The following is a 12,500-nucleotide window of genomic DNA, read 5'->3' on the forward strand; positions in this document are numbered from 1 at the left end:
CCTAAAAAAAAATCGCATGTAAATCGGAATAACTAAATGTAGATGTTTCAGGACGTCAGAGCCAGTATAGATAAACTATATCAAATCCAATGTTTGCTAGTGGAAATTTGTTTAATTTATCCAAGAATCACATATTTTTGTGATAGTTCATTAAAAAGAAAAAAATATCTTCCTGAATTATTCTATCTTATTTCTCTTCTTGTTTTTTCGAATTCTTTAAAGTTTTTTGCCTGTAGGAGTCCTTGGGCTTATAGCATCCTGCTTTTCTAACTAGTGTTGTAGTTAGATAATAATAGTAATAATAATAATAATAATAATAATAATAATAATCATCATCATCATCATCATTATCATCATAGTATATTTGTATGTGAATATATTTGTGTCGAGTCCTATTTTATTATTTTGTAACTCAAAGGAAATTAATTGTTAAAAGAAGTTAATAGAGAATACTGAATATAAGCGAATATAATTATGCTATGAACGTTACGGCAAATAGCAGGGAGTGTGTCATGAAAAAACACCTAATAACGTTATTAACAAGAGCAGGGTTTGGTACTGTACCGTAATTGCCATGCGATTAACCCATGATTACTAATAACCCACAAAGAAAAATATATAACAGCTTACTTAAAGTGAATATATTGATATCAATATTGGTGTCCAAAGTGCTTATGGGACGTTACAAAATTTCGGAATTTTGGAAAACTGCTTCTCATTTTAAAGCCCTGTCCACACCATCGGGCATGCCCGATGGGCAAACAGTATTACCAGACCACAATAGTTAGTTAGAATGAGGGTTAATGACGTCAGAAGCGGGAAAACTACAGACAGGGATCTGGCATCATACAGTGTTGCCAGATTCATGCCTTTAGTTTTCCCGCTTCTGACGTCATCAAGCCTCATATTCACTAACTATTGTGGTCTGGTATCACTGTTTGCCCGTCGGGCTTGCCCGATCGTGTGGGCAGGGCCTTATACCATAAAAACGCTATTAATATTGTTGTGATATTGAAATAAAAAAAATATTTACGTCCGATAATATATCCATGAAGTTTTGTGAATGATTTCGGTGTGAACGAGGAAACCGCGTATTAAAGACTTGTTAATTTGTTAAGAGATATAAAAAAGAGCTTTTAAGTATGCGAAAGCATTACTACTTTTATTGGCTGTAAACGAAAAAGAATATTTAGACCTTTAAAATGGCTGCTTTCATATAGACGTCAGCATGCGAAAGTGTTACTACTTTGACTGGCTGTAAACGTAAAAGACTATTTAGACTTTTAAAATAGCTACTTTCATACATACGTCAGTATGCGAAAGCATTACTACTTTAATTGGCTGTAAACGAAAAAGAATAATTTGGCTTATAAAAAAGCTGCTTTCATATATACGTCGAGTAAAAAAAACGCTAAAACAAGCGAAGCCAGCAGATTAGTTCTGTCGGACCAGTTAATGTAGTTTGTGTCATCCAAATCATAATCAACGTTAAAAAGCACGATTCCAAAATCGCATATTACGTAAATGTTCATGGCTATATGTTTTCCCGATGTAATTTGAATTTAATAGTTTTAGACTTGAATGCATGGATAGCAAAATGCATTATGTTGTTTTACTTTTAACGGAAATTTGTCGTAGATAAAAAGGCTGACTGGGGGTTTTTTCCCCAGGAGTAGGTTACTGCATACGGTGTGTATCTTTCATCATCATCTCTTACGCCTGTTGACACAAAGGGCCTCGGTTAGATTTCGCCAGTCGTCTCTATCTTGAGCTTTTAATTCACTACTACTCCATTCATCATCATCTACTACGCGCTTCATAGTCCTCTGCCATGCAGGCCTGGGTCTTCCAACTCTTCTCGTGCCTTGTGGAGTCCAGCTGAACGTTTGTTGAACTAATCTCTCTTGGGGAGTGCAAAGAATATGCCCAAACCCTCTCCATCTACCCCTCAAAGCCTTCTCAGTCTATAATTTTTATCTTTGTGTACATTGTAAACGTCAATAACAACAGGGAATTATTTACTCTATCAATTTGCCCTAACTCACATGTAAATATATGTATACATACATGTGTATATATACATATATATATACATATATATACATAAATGTATGTATACATATATATACACATATATGTATACATTATATATATATATATATATATATATATATATATATATATACAGTATATATATAGAGTATATATTTATATATATATATATATATATATATATATTTATACATATACACGTAGCTCGTATATATATATATTTATATATATATAGATATATATATATATATATATATATATATATAGGTATATATATTTATATATACACATAGCTCGTATATACATATATATATATATATATATATATATATATACACACATATATATACATATATATATATATATATATATATATATATATATATACTGTATACATGCATGCATACATACATACATACATACATATATATATACATTTATTGTGTGTAGTTAAGAGAAATAAACCGTACATGTAAAGATTATGGGAACACGTAACTTATTAGTTTTTGAAGATGTAAGGTAGATTTTTATTCAAACAAGCAAAATGCAAAATAAAATAATTGATGGGAATATATTTAAAATACATCTTTTGTAGAGCAGTTGGCAGATAATTCGGAATTTAGAGAAAATTTTTTTTTGAGGCAAGTATTTTCGATAAAAAAGACATGCCAGTTCAACTGTCTTAATTTTGGTTTGATATCGACTGTTGTTTGTTTTTTACATCTATTTTTTATTCATTGCTTTTCCATCTACTTTTTATTCATGATTTTTACATGTATTTTTATTCATTATTTTTACATTTATTTTTATTCATTATTTTTACATTTGTTTTTATTCATTATTTTTACATCTATTTTTATTCATTATTTTTACATCTTGTTTTATTCATTATTTTTCTATCTTGCTTTATTCATTATTTTTACATCTATTTTTTTTTCTATTCATTAACCTTCATTTTTTTTCTAATGATTTTCATCTACGTTGTACTATAGATCCCTCCTCTTTACGTGGGCTGTCCATTACATTTTCTGAGGAAGTTAATAGTTTTTACGGGCTTTTTCATAGCTAACTATATAACCATCTTTTCCTGTTTAACTTAGACCAAATCGCATTATCAGGGAAAGATGAAGATCTTCACTACTTAAATCTATAATACAAAACCATTTCATTATTATATTCTCCTAATTTACTTCGTCGCAACATTAATTATAAAAGCAGTCTGGTATGAATTTTATTTTGAAGTAATTATCTTTGGAACTTTGGCGTGACTCCAAGTGTCACAAGTCATGATATTTATAAGCAATTGATTTCATCTTATATTCATGATCACTTGAATTAGTGGAACTTCAAAACTTCAAACCTTCAGAAAAAGTTTTTATGTTGAAGAGGCAGACATATGTCTTTTTATAGTTTATAAATGAAATATCTGTTATAATGCTGTGATTGTTTTTAAAATATTTTATTTTGATTGTTCATTACTTCTTATTTAGTTTATGTATTTCCTTATTTCCTTTCCATACTGGGGTATTTTTCCCTGTTTGAGCCCTTGGGCTTATAGCATCTTGCTTTTCCAACTAGGGTTGTAACATAGCTATTAATAATAATAATAATAATAATAATAATAATAATAATAATAATAATAATAATAATAATAATAATAGTAGTAGTAGTAATAGTAATAATAATTAAAATAATAATACAATATATAATATAATAATAATAATAATAATAATAATAATAATAATATTAAGATTATAATCATCATCATTATAATAATAATAATAATGATAATGGTGATGATGATGAAAAGGATCTGCTTCTATATGTTTGTACTCTGTTTGTTGAATTTATGCTTCGTCCATATGTTTGTTTGAATTTTGAAGATAACTGCCCTGTTCCTGAAGGAGCTTTTTCCAGGGCATACATAACTTTTAATGTTTTCCTTGCGAATCAATTATTCAATTTTCTATAGATATTGAACTGAGACTACTATACATCGCATAGTTGGTTTTAGATGGTAGAGAAAGGCTTTATTATTAATTTCCGTCTTACCTTGAGGCTTTAATGTTAATTTTCCGGCTTACCTTGTGGCTTTATTATTATTTTCCGTCTTACCTTGAGGCTTTATTGTTAATTTGCCGGCTTACTTTGAGTCTTAATTATTAATTTTGGCTCTCCTTGGGTCTTTATTGATAATTTTTCGGCTCTCCTTGGGTCTTTTTTGATAATTTTTCGGCTCTCCTTGGGTCTTTATTGATAATTTTTCGGCTCTCCTTGGGTCTTTTTTGATAATTTTTCGGCGTATCTAGAGGTTATATTTTTAATTTTCCCTCTTACCTTGAGGCTTTATTACTATTTTTATATTTTTGGCTTACCTTGACGTTTTATTATTAAATTTCTGGCTTACCTTGAGTCTTTATTATTAATTTTTCGGCTTTCCTCGAGTCTTTATTATTAAATTTCCGGCTTACCTTGAGTCTTTAGTATTAATTTTTCGGCTTACCTTGAGTCTTTATTAGTAACTTTCCGGTTTATCTTGAGGCTATATTTTTAATTTTCCGACTTACCTTGAGTATTATTTCTTTTTTACATACCTTGCCGCTTTATTATTAATTTTCTAGCTTAGCTTGAGTCTTATTAATTTTCCGGATTACCTTGAGTCTTCATTATTAATTTTCCGGCTTACCTTGAGTCTTCATTATTAATTTTCCGGATTACCTTGAGTCTTCATTATTAATTTTCCGGATTACCTTGAGTCTTCATTATTAATTTTCCGGCTTACCTTGAGTCTTCATTATTAATTTTCCGGATTACCTTGAGTCTTCATTATTAATTTTCCGGATTACCTTGAGTCTTCATTATTAATTTTCCGGCTTACCTTGAGTCTTCATTATTAATTTTCCGGCTTACCTTGAGTCTTCATTATTAATTTTCCGGATTACCTTGAGTCTTCATTATTAATTTTCCGGCTTACCTTGAGTCTTCATTATTAATTTTCCGGATTACCTTGAGTCTTCATTATTAATTTTCCGGCTTACCTTGAGTCTTCATTATTAATTTTCCGGCTTACCTTGAGTCTTCATTATTAATTTTCCGGATTACCTTGAGTCTTCATTATTAATTTTCCGGCTTACCTTGAGTCTTCATTATTAATTTTCCAGATTACCTTGAGTCTTCATTATTAATTTTCCGGCTTACCTTGAGTCTTCATTATTAATTTTCCGGCTTACCTTGAGACTTTATTTTATTCTTGCTCATCTTGAGTCTTTATTATTAATGTTCCGGCTTACCGTGAGACTTTATTATTAATTTTCTTGCGTACCTTGAATACTTAATATTAATTTTCTAGCTTACCTTTATTCTTTATTATTAATTTTCCTGCTTACCTTGAGACTTTACTATTAATTTTTTCGCTTACCTTGAGACTTAGTTAATTTTCCTGCTTGCCTTGAGTCTTTATTATTAATTTTCCGGCTTAACTTGAGACTTTATTATTAATTTCCTGCTTACCCTGAGTTTATTATAAATTTTACGGCTTACCTTGAGACTTTATTATTAATTTTCCGGCTTACCTTGAGATTTTATTATTAATTTTCCTGCTTACCCTGAGTTTATTATAAATTTTACGGCTTACCTTGAGACTTTATTATTAATTTCCTGCTTACCCTGAGTTTATTATAAATTTTACGGCTTACCTTGAGACTTTATTATTAATTTTCCGGCTTACCTTGAGATTTTATTATTAATTTTCCTGCTTACCCCGAGTTTATTATAAATTTTACGGCTTACCTTTAGTCTTTATTATCAATTTTCCGGCTAACCTTGATGATTTCTTATTATTTTTCCGGCTTAACTTGAGTCTTTATCATTAATACTCCGGCTTACCTTGAGGCTTGATTACTAATTTACCGGCTTTCCTTGAGTCTTTGTTATTAATTTTCCGGCTTACCTTGAAGGCCTTATCATTAATTTTTCGGCTTACTTTGAGGCTTTATTATTAATTTTCCGGCTTACTTTGAGGCTTTATTATTAATTTTCCGGTTTACCTTGAAGGCCTTATTATTAATTTTTCGGCTTACTTTGACTATTAATTTTCCGACTTACCTTGAGTCTTGGTTATTAATTTTCCCGGCTTACCTGGAAGGTCTTTTTTATCAATTTTTTGGCTTGCTTTGACTTTATTATTAATTTTCCGGCTTACTTTGAGGCTTTATTATTAATTTTCCGGTTTACCTTGAAGGCCTTATTATTAATTTTTCGGCTTACTTTGACTATTAATTTTCCTACTTACCTTGAGTCTTGGTTATTAATTTTCCCGGCTTACCTGGAAGGTCTTTTTTATCAATTTTTTGGCTTGCTTTGACTTTATTATTAATTTTCCGGCTTACTTTGAGGCTTTATTATTAATTTTCTGGCTTACCTTGAGGCTTTATTATTATTTTTCGGCTTCCTAAAGGCTTTATTATTAATTTTCCAGCTTACCTTGAGGCTTTATTGTTAATTTTCCAGCTTAACTTGAGGCTTTATTTTTAATTTTCCAACTTACCTCGAGGCTTTATTATTAATTTTCCAGCTTAACTTGAGGCTTCATTATTAATTACCGGCTTACCTTGAGGCTTTATTATTATTTTTCGGCTTCCCTAGAGGCTTTGTTATTAATTTTCCAGCTTACCTTGAGGCTTTATTGTTAATTTTCCAGCTTAACTTAGGGCTTTATTATTAATTACCGGATTACCCTGAGGCTTTATTATTATTTTTTGGTTTACTTAGAGGCTTTATTAATGATTTTCGGCTTCCCTTGAGGCTTCATTTTGAATTTTCCGGCTTACCTTAAGGCTTTATTATTAATTTTCCAGCTTACTTTGAGGCTTTATTATTAATTTTCCGGCATACTTTGAGGCTTTATTTTTAAATTTCCAGCTTACCTTGAGGCTTATTATTTTTGGGCTTCCCTAGAGGCGTTATTATTAATTTTACGGCTTACCTTGAAGCTTTATTATTAATTTTCCAGCTTACCTTAAGGCTTTATTATTAATTTTCTGACTTACCTTGAGGCTTTATTATTAATTTTCCGACTTACCTTGAGGGTTTATTATTATTTTTCGGCTTGCTTTGACTTTGTTATTAATTTTCCAGCTAACCTTGAGGCTTTATTATTAATTTTCCAGCTTACCTTGAAGGTTTTATTGTTAATTTTTCGGCTTACTTTGACTTTATTAATTTTCCGACTTACCTTGAGGCTTTATTACCTTGAATCTTAGTTATAAATTTTCCCGGCTTACCTTGTAGGTTTTATTATTAATTTTTCGGCTTGCTTTGACTTTATTATTAAATTTCCAGCTTATCTTGAGGCTTTATTATTAATTTTCCGGCTTACTTGAGGCTTTGCTATTAATTTTCCGGCTTACCTTGAGGATTTTTTATTAATTGTCCGGCTTACCTTCAGGCTTTATTATTATTTTTCGGCTTCCCTAGAGGCTCTATTATTAATTACCGGGTTACCTTTTGGCATTATTATTAATTTTCCGGCTTGCTTTGACTTTATTATTAATTTTCCAGCTTACCTTGAGGCTTTATTATTATTTTTCGGCTTATCTTGAGACTTTATTATTAATTTACCGGCTTACCTTGGGGCTTTATTATTAATTACCGGCTTACCTTCAGGCATTATTATCAATTTTCCGGCTTGCTTTGACTTTATTATTAATTTTCCAGCTTACCTTGAGGCTTTATTATTAATTTTCTGGCTTGGTTTGACTTTATTATTAATTATCCGGCTTACCTTAAGGCTTTATTGTTTTTATTAGGCTTCCCTAGAGGCTTTGTTATTAATTTTCCGGCTTGCTTTGGCTTTATTATTAATTTTCCAGCTTACCTTGAGGCTTCATTATTATTTTTTGGTTTTCATAGAGGCTTTATTATTAATTTTCTGGCTTGCTTTGACTTTATTATTATTTTTCAGGTTCCCTTGAGGCTTTATTATTAATTTTCCGGCTTGGTTTGACTTTATTATTAATTTTCCGGCTTAGTTTGACTTTATTATTAATTTTCCGGCTTACCTTGAGGCTTTATTGTTATTATTAGGCTTCCCTAGAGGCTTTATTATTATTTTTCAGGTTCACTTGAGGCTTTATTATTAATTTTCCAGCTTACCTTGAGGCTTTGTTATTAATTTTCCAACTTACCTTGAGGCTTTTTTATTGATTTGCAAGCTTACCTTTTTAGCCATTATTATTAATTTTCCGGCTTGCTTTGACTTTATTATCAATTTTCCAGCTTACCTTGAGGCTTTATTATTAATTACCAGCTTACCTTGAGGCCTTATTATTATTTTTTCGGCTTCCCTAGAGGCTTTATTATTAATTTTCCGGCTTACCTTGAGGCTTTATTACTAATTTTCCGGCTTGCCTTGAGGCTTTATTATTAACTTTTCGGCTTACCTTGAAGATTTATTATTAATTTTCCGACTTACCTTGAGGCTTTTATTATTAATTATCCAGCTTACCTTGAAGCTTTATTATTTTTTTCCGGCTTACCTTCAGGCTTTACATTTTTCCGGCTTACCTTGCGGCTTTATTATTAATTTTCCTGCTCAACTTGTGGCTTTCTAATCTATTTTCCGTCTTACCTTGAAGCTTTATTAATAATCTTATGGCTTACCGTGATAATTTCAACGCAGTTTAGGTGGAATTGTATATTACAGTATATCTCTTCATGTTGCAAATCAAGTTAATATTAACTGGAAATGATATTTGAGTGAAAGATTAAAGTATTTTGACTTTTCTTAATTGCACCGTGTCTGTTGGTAATGTTATTTTTTATTTGACCGTATTTTATTATGATCTCAATTAAATTATTGTATTGAGCATACTTTGATAAATCTGTGTGTAATTGAATATTCAATGCCACAATACTGTTTAAAGCGACTGTTTTATTCAGAAAATACAATGACTAATTGCGCTCATGTAAGTATTTCCATATTGTTATATTCGTATATTCATCTATTTATCAATATCAGTTATGTGTATTCACCTCGATTGCAAATTATTCACACATCACGAATCACTGCACTTTAATTTTTATTTTAGGAAATTGATTACGTATTTTGCAGCGAACTCAAATGGATGAACCTGGTGCTTGAACGGGGCACCGCCCCCCCCCCCCCTGCCCTCCTCATAACAACCCCCCCCCCAAAGGATTGAGAGAATAAAAAAGTCAACCCACATTGCTCTTTCAGCCACCCACGCAAGACTTACACCACCCCTTATTATACACTTTTCGTCACTGCTGATCTCTGCCTCCTGATTGGTCATCGCAGACTACTTCTATGACGGAATCCGAGGGATGCCTCCTGATTGGTAACCTTCCATGGTGCTGATTCGACGTCATAGATGCAGTGGCTTCCTATTGGTTGCCGTCACTTCCCCTTAGGTGACGTCGGCAGGTCACATGAAATGTCTTAAAGATTTGAAAGGTTTTGATCGGTTGCCAAAAATAATTGAAATTTTCCATTGATTACGAGTATATTACGTTTCTTAGGTGTTTATTTTTCTGGTCTTACCAGTCTATTTCTTGGGAATTATTTTGTAAATAATTTAACCGAACTTCAAGCATTAATCAGAGCATTTAGAAACGACCGATGTATATTGGAAACTGGACGAAATGTAAAGGAAAAGTTGCCGTTGGCATCGAGGTTGAACCTCCGAAACCGAGGCTGTATAAGACCCATCGTCGCAACTTAAACATAGAAGACGTAAAGCAACTCGTAAAGCTGCAACAAATCAACCCCGTGACTTCGAGTTCGCCAGCCACCACCGACAGCAAGGTCTTCCGAATCGCTGAAGAGAGAAGTTGAGAGAGACACACGCACTAACACACGCTGAGGATAACAAACAAACAAACACACACACACACGAACACGCAACAACCACCGACGAGTTACCGTTAGAAGAGCAGAGCTTCCCAATTGCAAGGCGGACGCCACACAGACCAGAAGTCCCCTCTCTCTTCCTTCAGCTCTCTTGGCATTCAACTCGCTGGCTGCCACCGAGTGAAGTCACCGAACAGCACCTGTAGTCAACACCCAGCCCCCACCTACCCACAGGAAAGGTCATCCTTAGTGCTCTTTTGCTCTACACCAACACCACCACACTTGAGGTAAGGTTTCTTTGGATTTTTTCTGTTGTTTTTCGTAAACTTAAACCAAGTTTCGAACCAGCTTTATTTTACTCGTATAGATAAGATATATCCCCGTTTTTTTTTTTCTTTTTCGAAATTCACTAATGTGAGTTGTTCTTTCATTTAATTTATTAGTGTTTTTCGGAGTTGATAACGTTTTTATGTAAACGTTTTATTCTATTTTCTTAATAGTTTGTAATTTTGAAGTAGATTTTTCGTTTTCTTCCCGAGCTATATTTTCTTCAATGTCATTTCATATAAAACATTTCAATTTCCTTTTATTTTCTCGACGCTTATTAATTTATGATCGTAATATCAGACTTTCAACTCCTTCATCCCTATATTTCGTACCGAATTTAGTTGCAAAATGAAATTTATATCGTTAAGATATAGCGAATATTGAAGTTACTGGTCTATCCATATGTCAATATAACAAGATAGTAGTGAGATAAATTTTAATGTCATATTCTTCATCGAAAATATAATTCATCATGGAGATACAGAATGTAATTCATGTATTCGGATTGAACTTAATGTTTGGCTTAGATACAAGAATTTAAGACGTTACAGATCTGCAATTTCATACTTTGTCAGATTATTATAAAAAAAAAAAAAAAAAAGAATTGCACTAAAAAGGCGTTTCTGTTTTATGGAAATATTTAATTGTAGAGAAAGTGAAATATCAACTATTTAGCCATATTTCCCACTTTTTAAACATTTCAAATGTCAGTGCACTAAAATGGCGTTTATGTTTTATAGAAATATTTCATAGTAGAAAAGGGTAATATCAACATTTTTAAAAAATTTCCAGATTTTAAACATTCCAAATGTCAGTGCACTAAAATGGAATTACTGTTTTATAGAAATATTTAATCATAGAAAAGTGAAATAACATTTTAAAGCCTTTATCCACATTTTAAACATTTCAAATGAACTAAATTTGTGTACTGAAGCTGAATTAACAGACTTTTCATTAGTGAAATTTTACAAATTTATCAAAATAATGTACCTTTAGAAATCATCGTTAATTGCATGGTTTCGTATATATGGATGAATCTCGATGTAAAGAATCTTATCTAAGCAAGTTTTCATATCGTGGAGTGTCAGTTTTTCTTCAACTTCATCATTACATTAAAGTTTAATTACAGGAAATTTCTTATGCATACATTCATATATTTACATTATATATGTACGTGTATATATATATATATATATATATATATATATATATATATATATATATATATATATATATATATGTGGGTGTGTGTGTGTGTGTGTAATGATAACTTTGCACATTTAAATGTGTTATATATATATATATATATATATATATATATATATGTCATAAATATCTCTTAATACTGTTTTGTATTCTCTCTGCTTCGGGATCAGAGACCCAAGGGGGGAATAAACTTTATGGCTATACCTTCTGATCAGCCAGGAAATCCAACTCGGGCCCAAGAAACTGAGGTTTCAGTGACATACCACACCAAGCCTTGGAGGTATTTCACTGGAACCTCAGTTTTCTGGGCCTGGGTTCGATTCCCTGGGTAACCAGAAGCTATTGTCATAATTCCCCCTTGGGGCTCTGATCCCGAGGTAGAGAGAATACAGTATTAAGAGGTATTTATGGCTTATTCATAATATATATATATATATATATATATATATATATATATATATATATATATATATATATATATATATATATATATATATGTATGTATAGTGTTCGTGTGTATGTGTTCAGCGGTTTGTTTTATCTGCTGTATACTTATCCTTATTGTACTTATTCAATAAAGTACAGTGAGTATGGACATTTGGAATAAAGTCGTCAAACTTAATATTGTTCCAATGATTATGGATTAAATTCATTGTATGTGAAAAGGTAATTAGCTTATTTCTAAACCTTTCATTTATCATAATTCTTAACTAAACTTTGTGTGTGTGTATATATTTATATATATATATATATATATATATATATATATATATATATATGTATATATATATATATATATACATATACAAACATACACAGTATTTATATAATACTATCATTAGTATTTTTTTGGGGGGGTGGGGTGCGTTTTTATGTTTCTTGTTTTATAAACCTAATGTTTACTGCTTTGATGTTCACTGTTACATATCCCTAAACCTTAAAACATTATCAACCGTCTATTTTTTTCTTTATTTAGTTTTCTACGTATTCTTTCGCCCCACAAAGTTTAGATTGCCGAGTGCTTTTCATACTAGAAACTTTTATA

General features: G+C 31.2%; 1 protein-coding gene across 3 annotated transcripts in view; it reads left to right on the forward strand.

The window, feature by feature from the left end:
- The window catches only part of LOC137627673 (uncharacterized), a 559,839-nt gene that overhangs the window by 430,474 nt on the left and 116,865 nt on the right, over nt 1–12,500 (forward strand). The window contains exon 1 of one of the 3 annotated variants that reach the window (XM_068358862.1): nt 9,796–10,209. The exons of the other annotated variants lie outside the window; for them this stretch is intronic. The gene's annotated coding sequence lies outside the window, so the exon portion shown is untranslated. Of the gene's footprint in view, nt 1–9,795; nt 10,210–12,500 lie in introns of those variants that run through there. 3 annotated transcript variants of the gene reach the window in all.

This window comes from Palaemon carinicauda, chromosome 35 (genome assembly GCF_036898095.1).
Source record: "Palaemon carinicauda isolate YSFRI2023 chromosome 35, ASM3689809v2, whole genome shotgun sequence".
Classification (NCBI taxonomy): domain Eukaryota; kingdom Metazoa; phylum Arthropoda; class Malacostraca; order Decapoda; family Palaemonidae; genus Palaemon; species Palaemon carinicauda.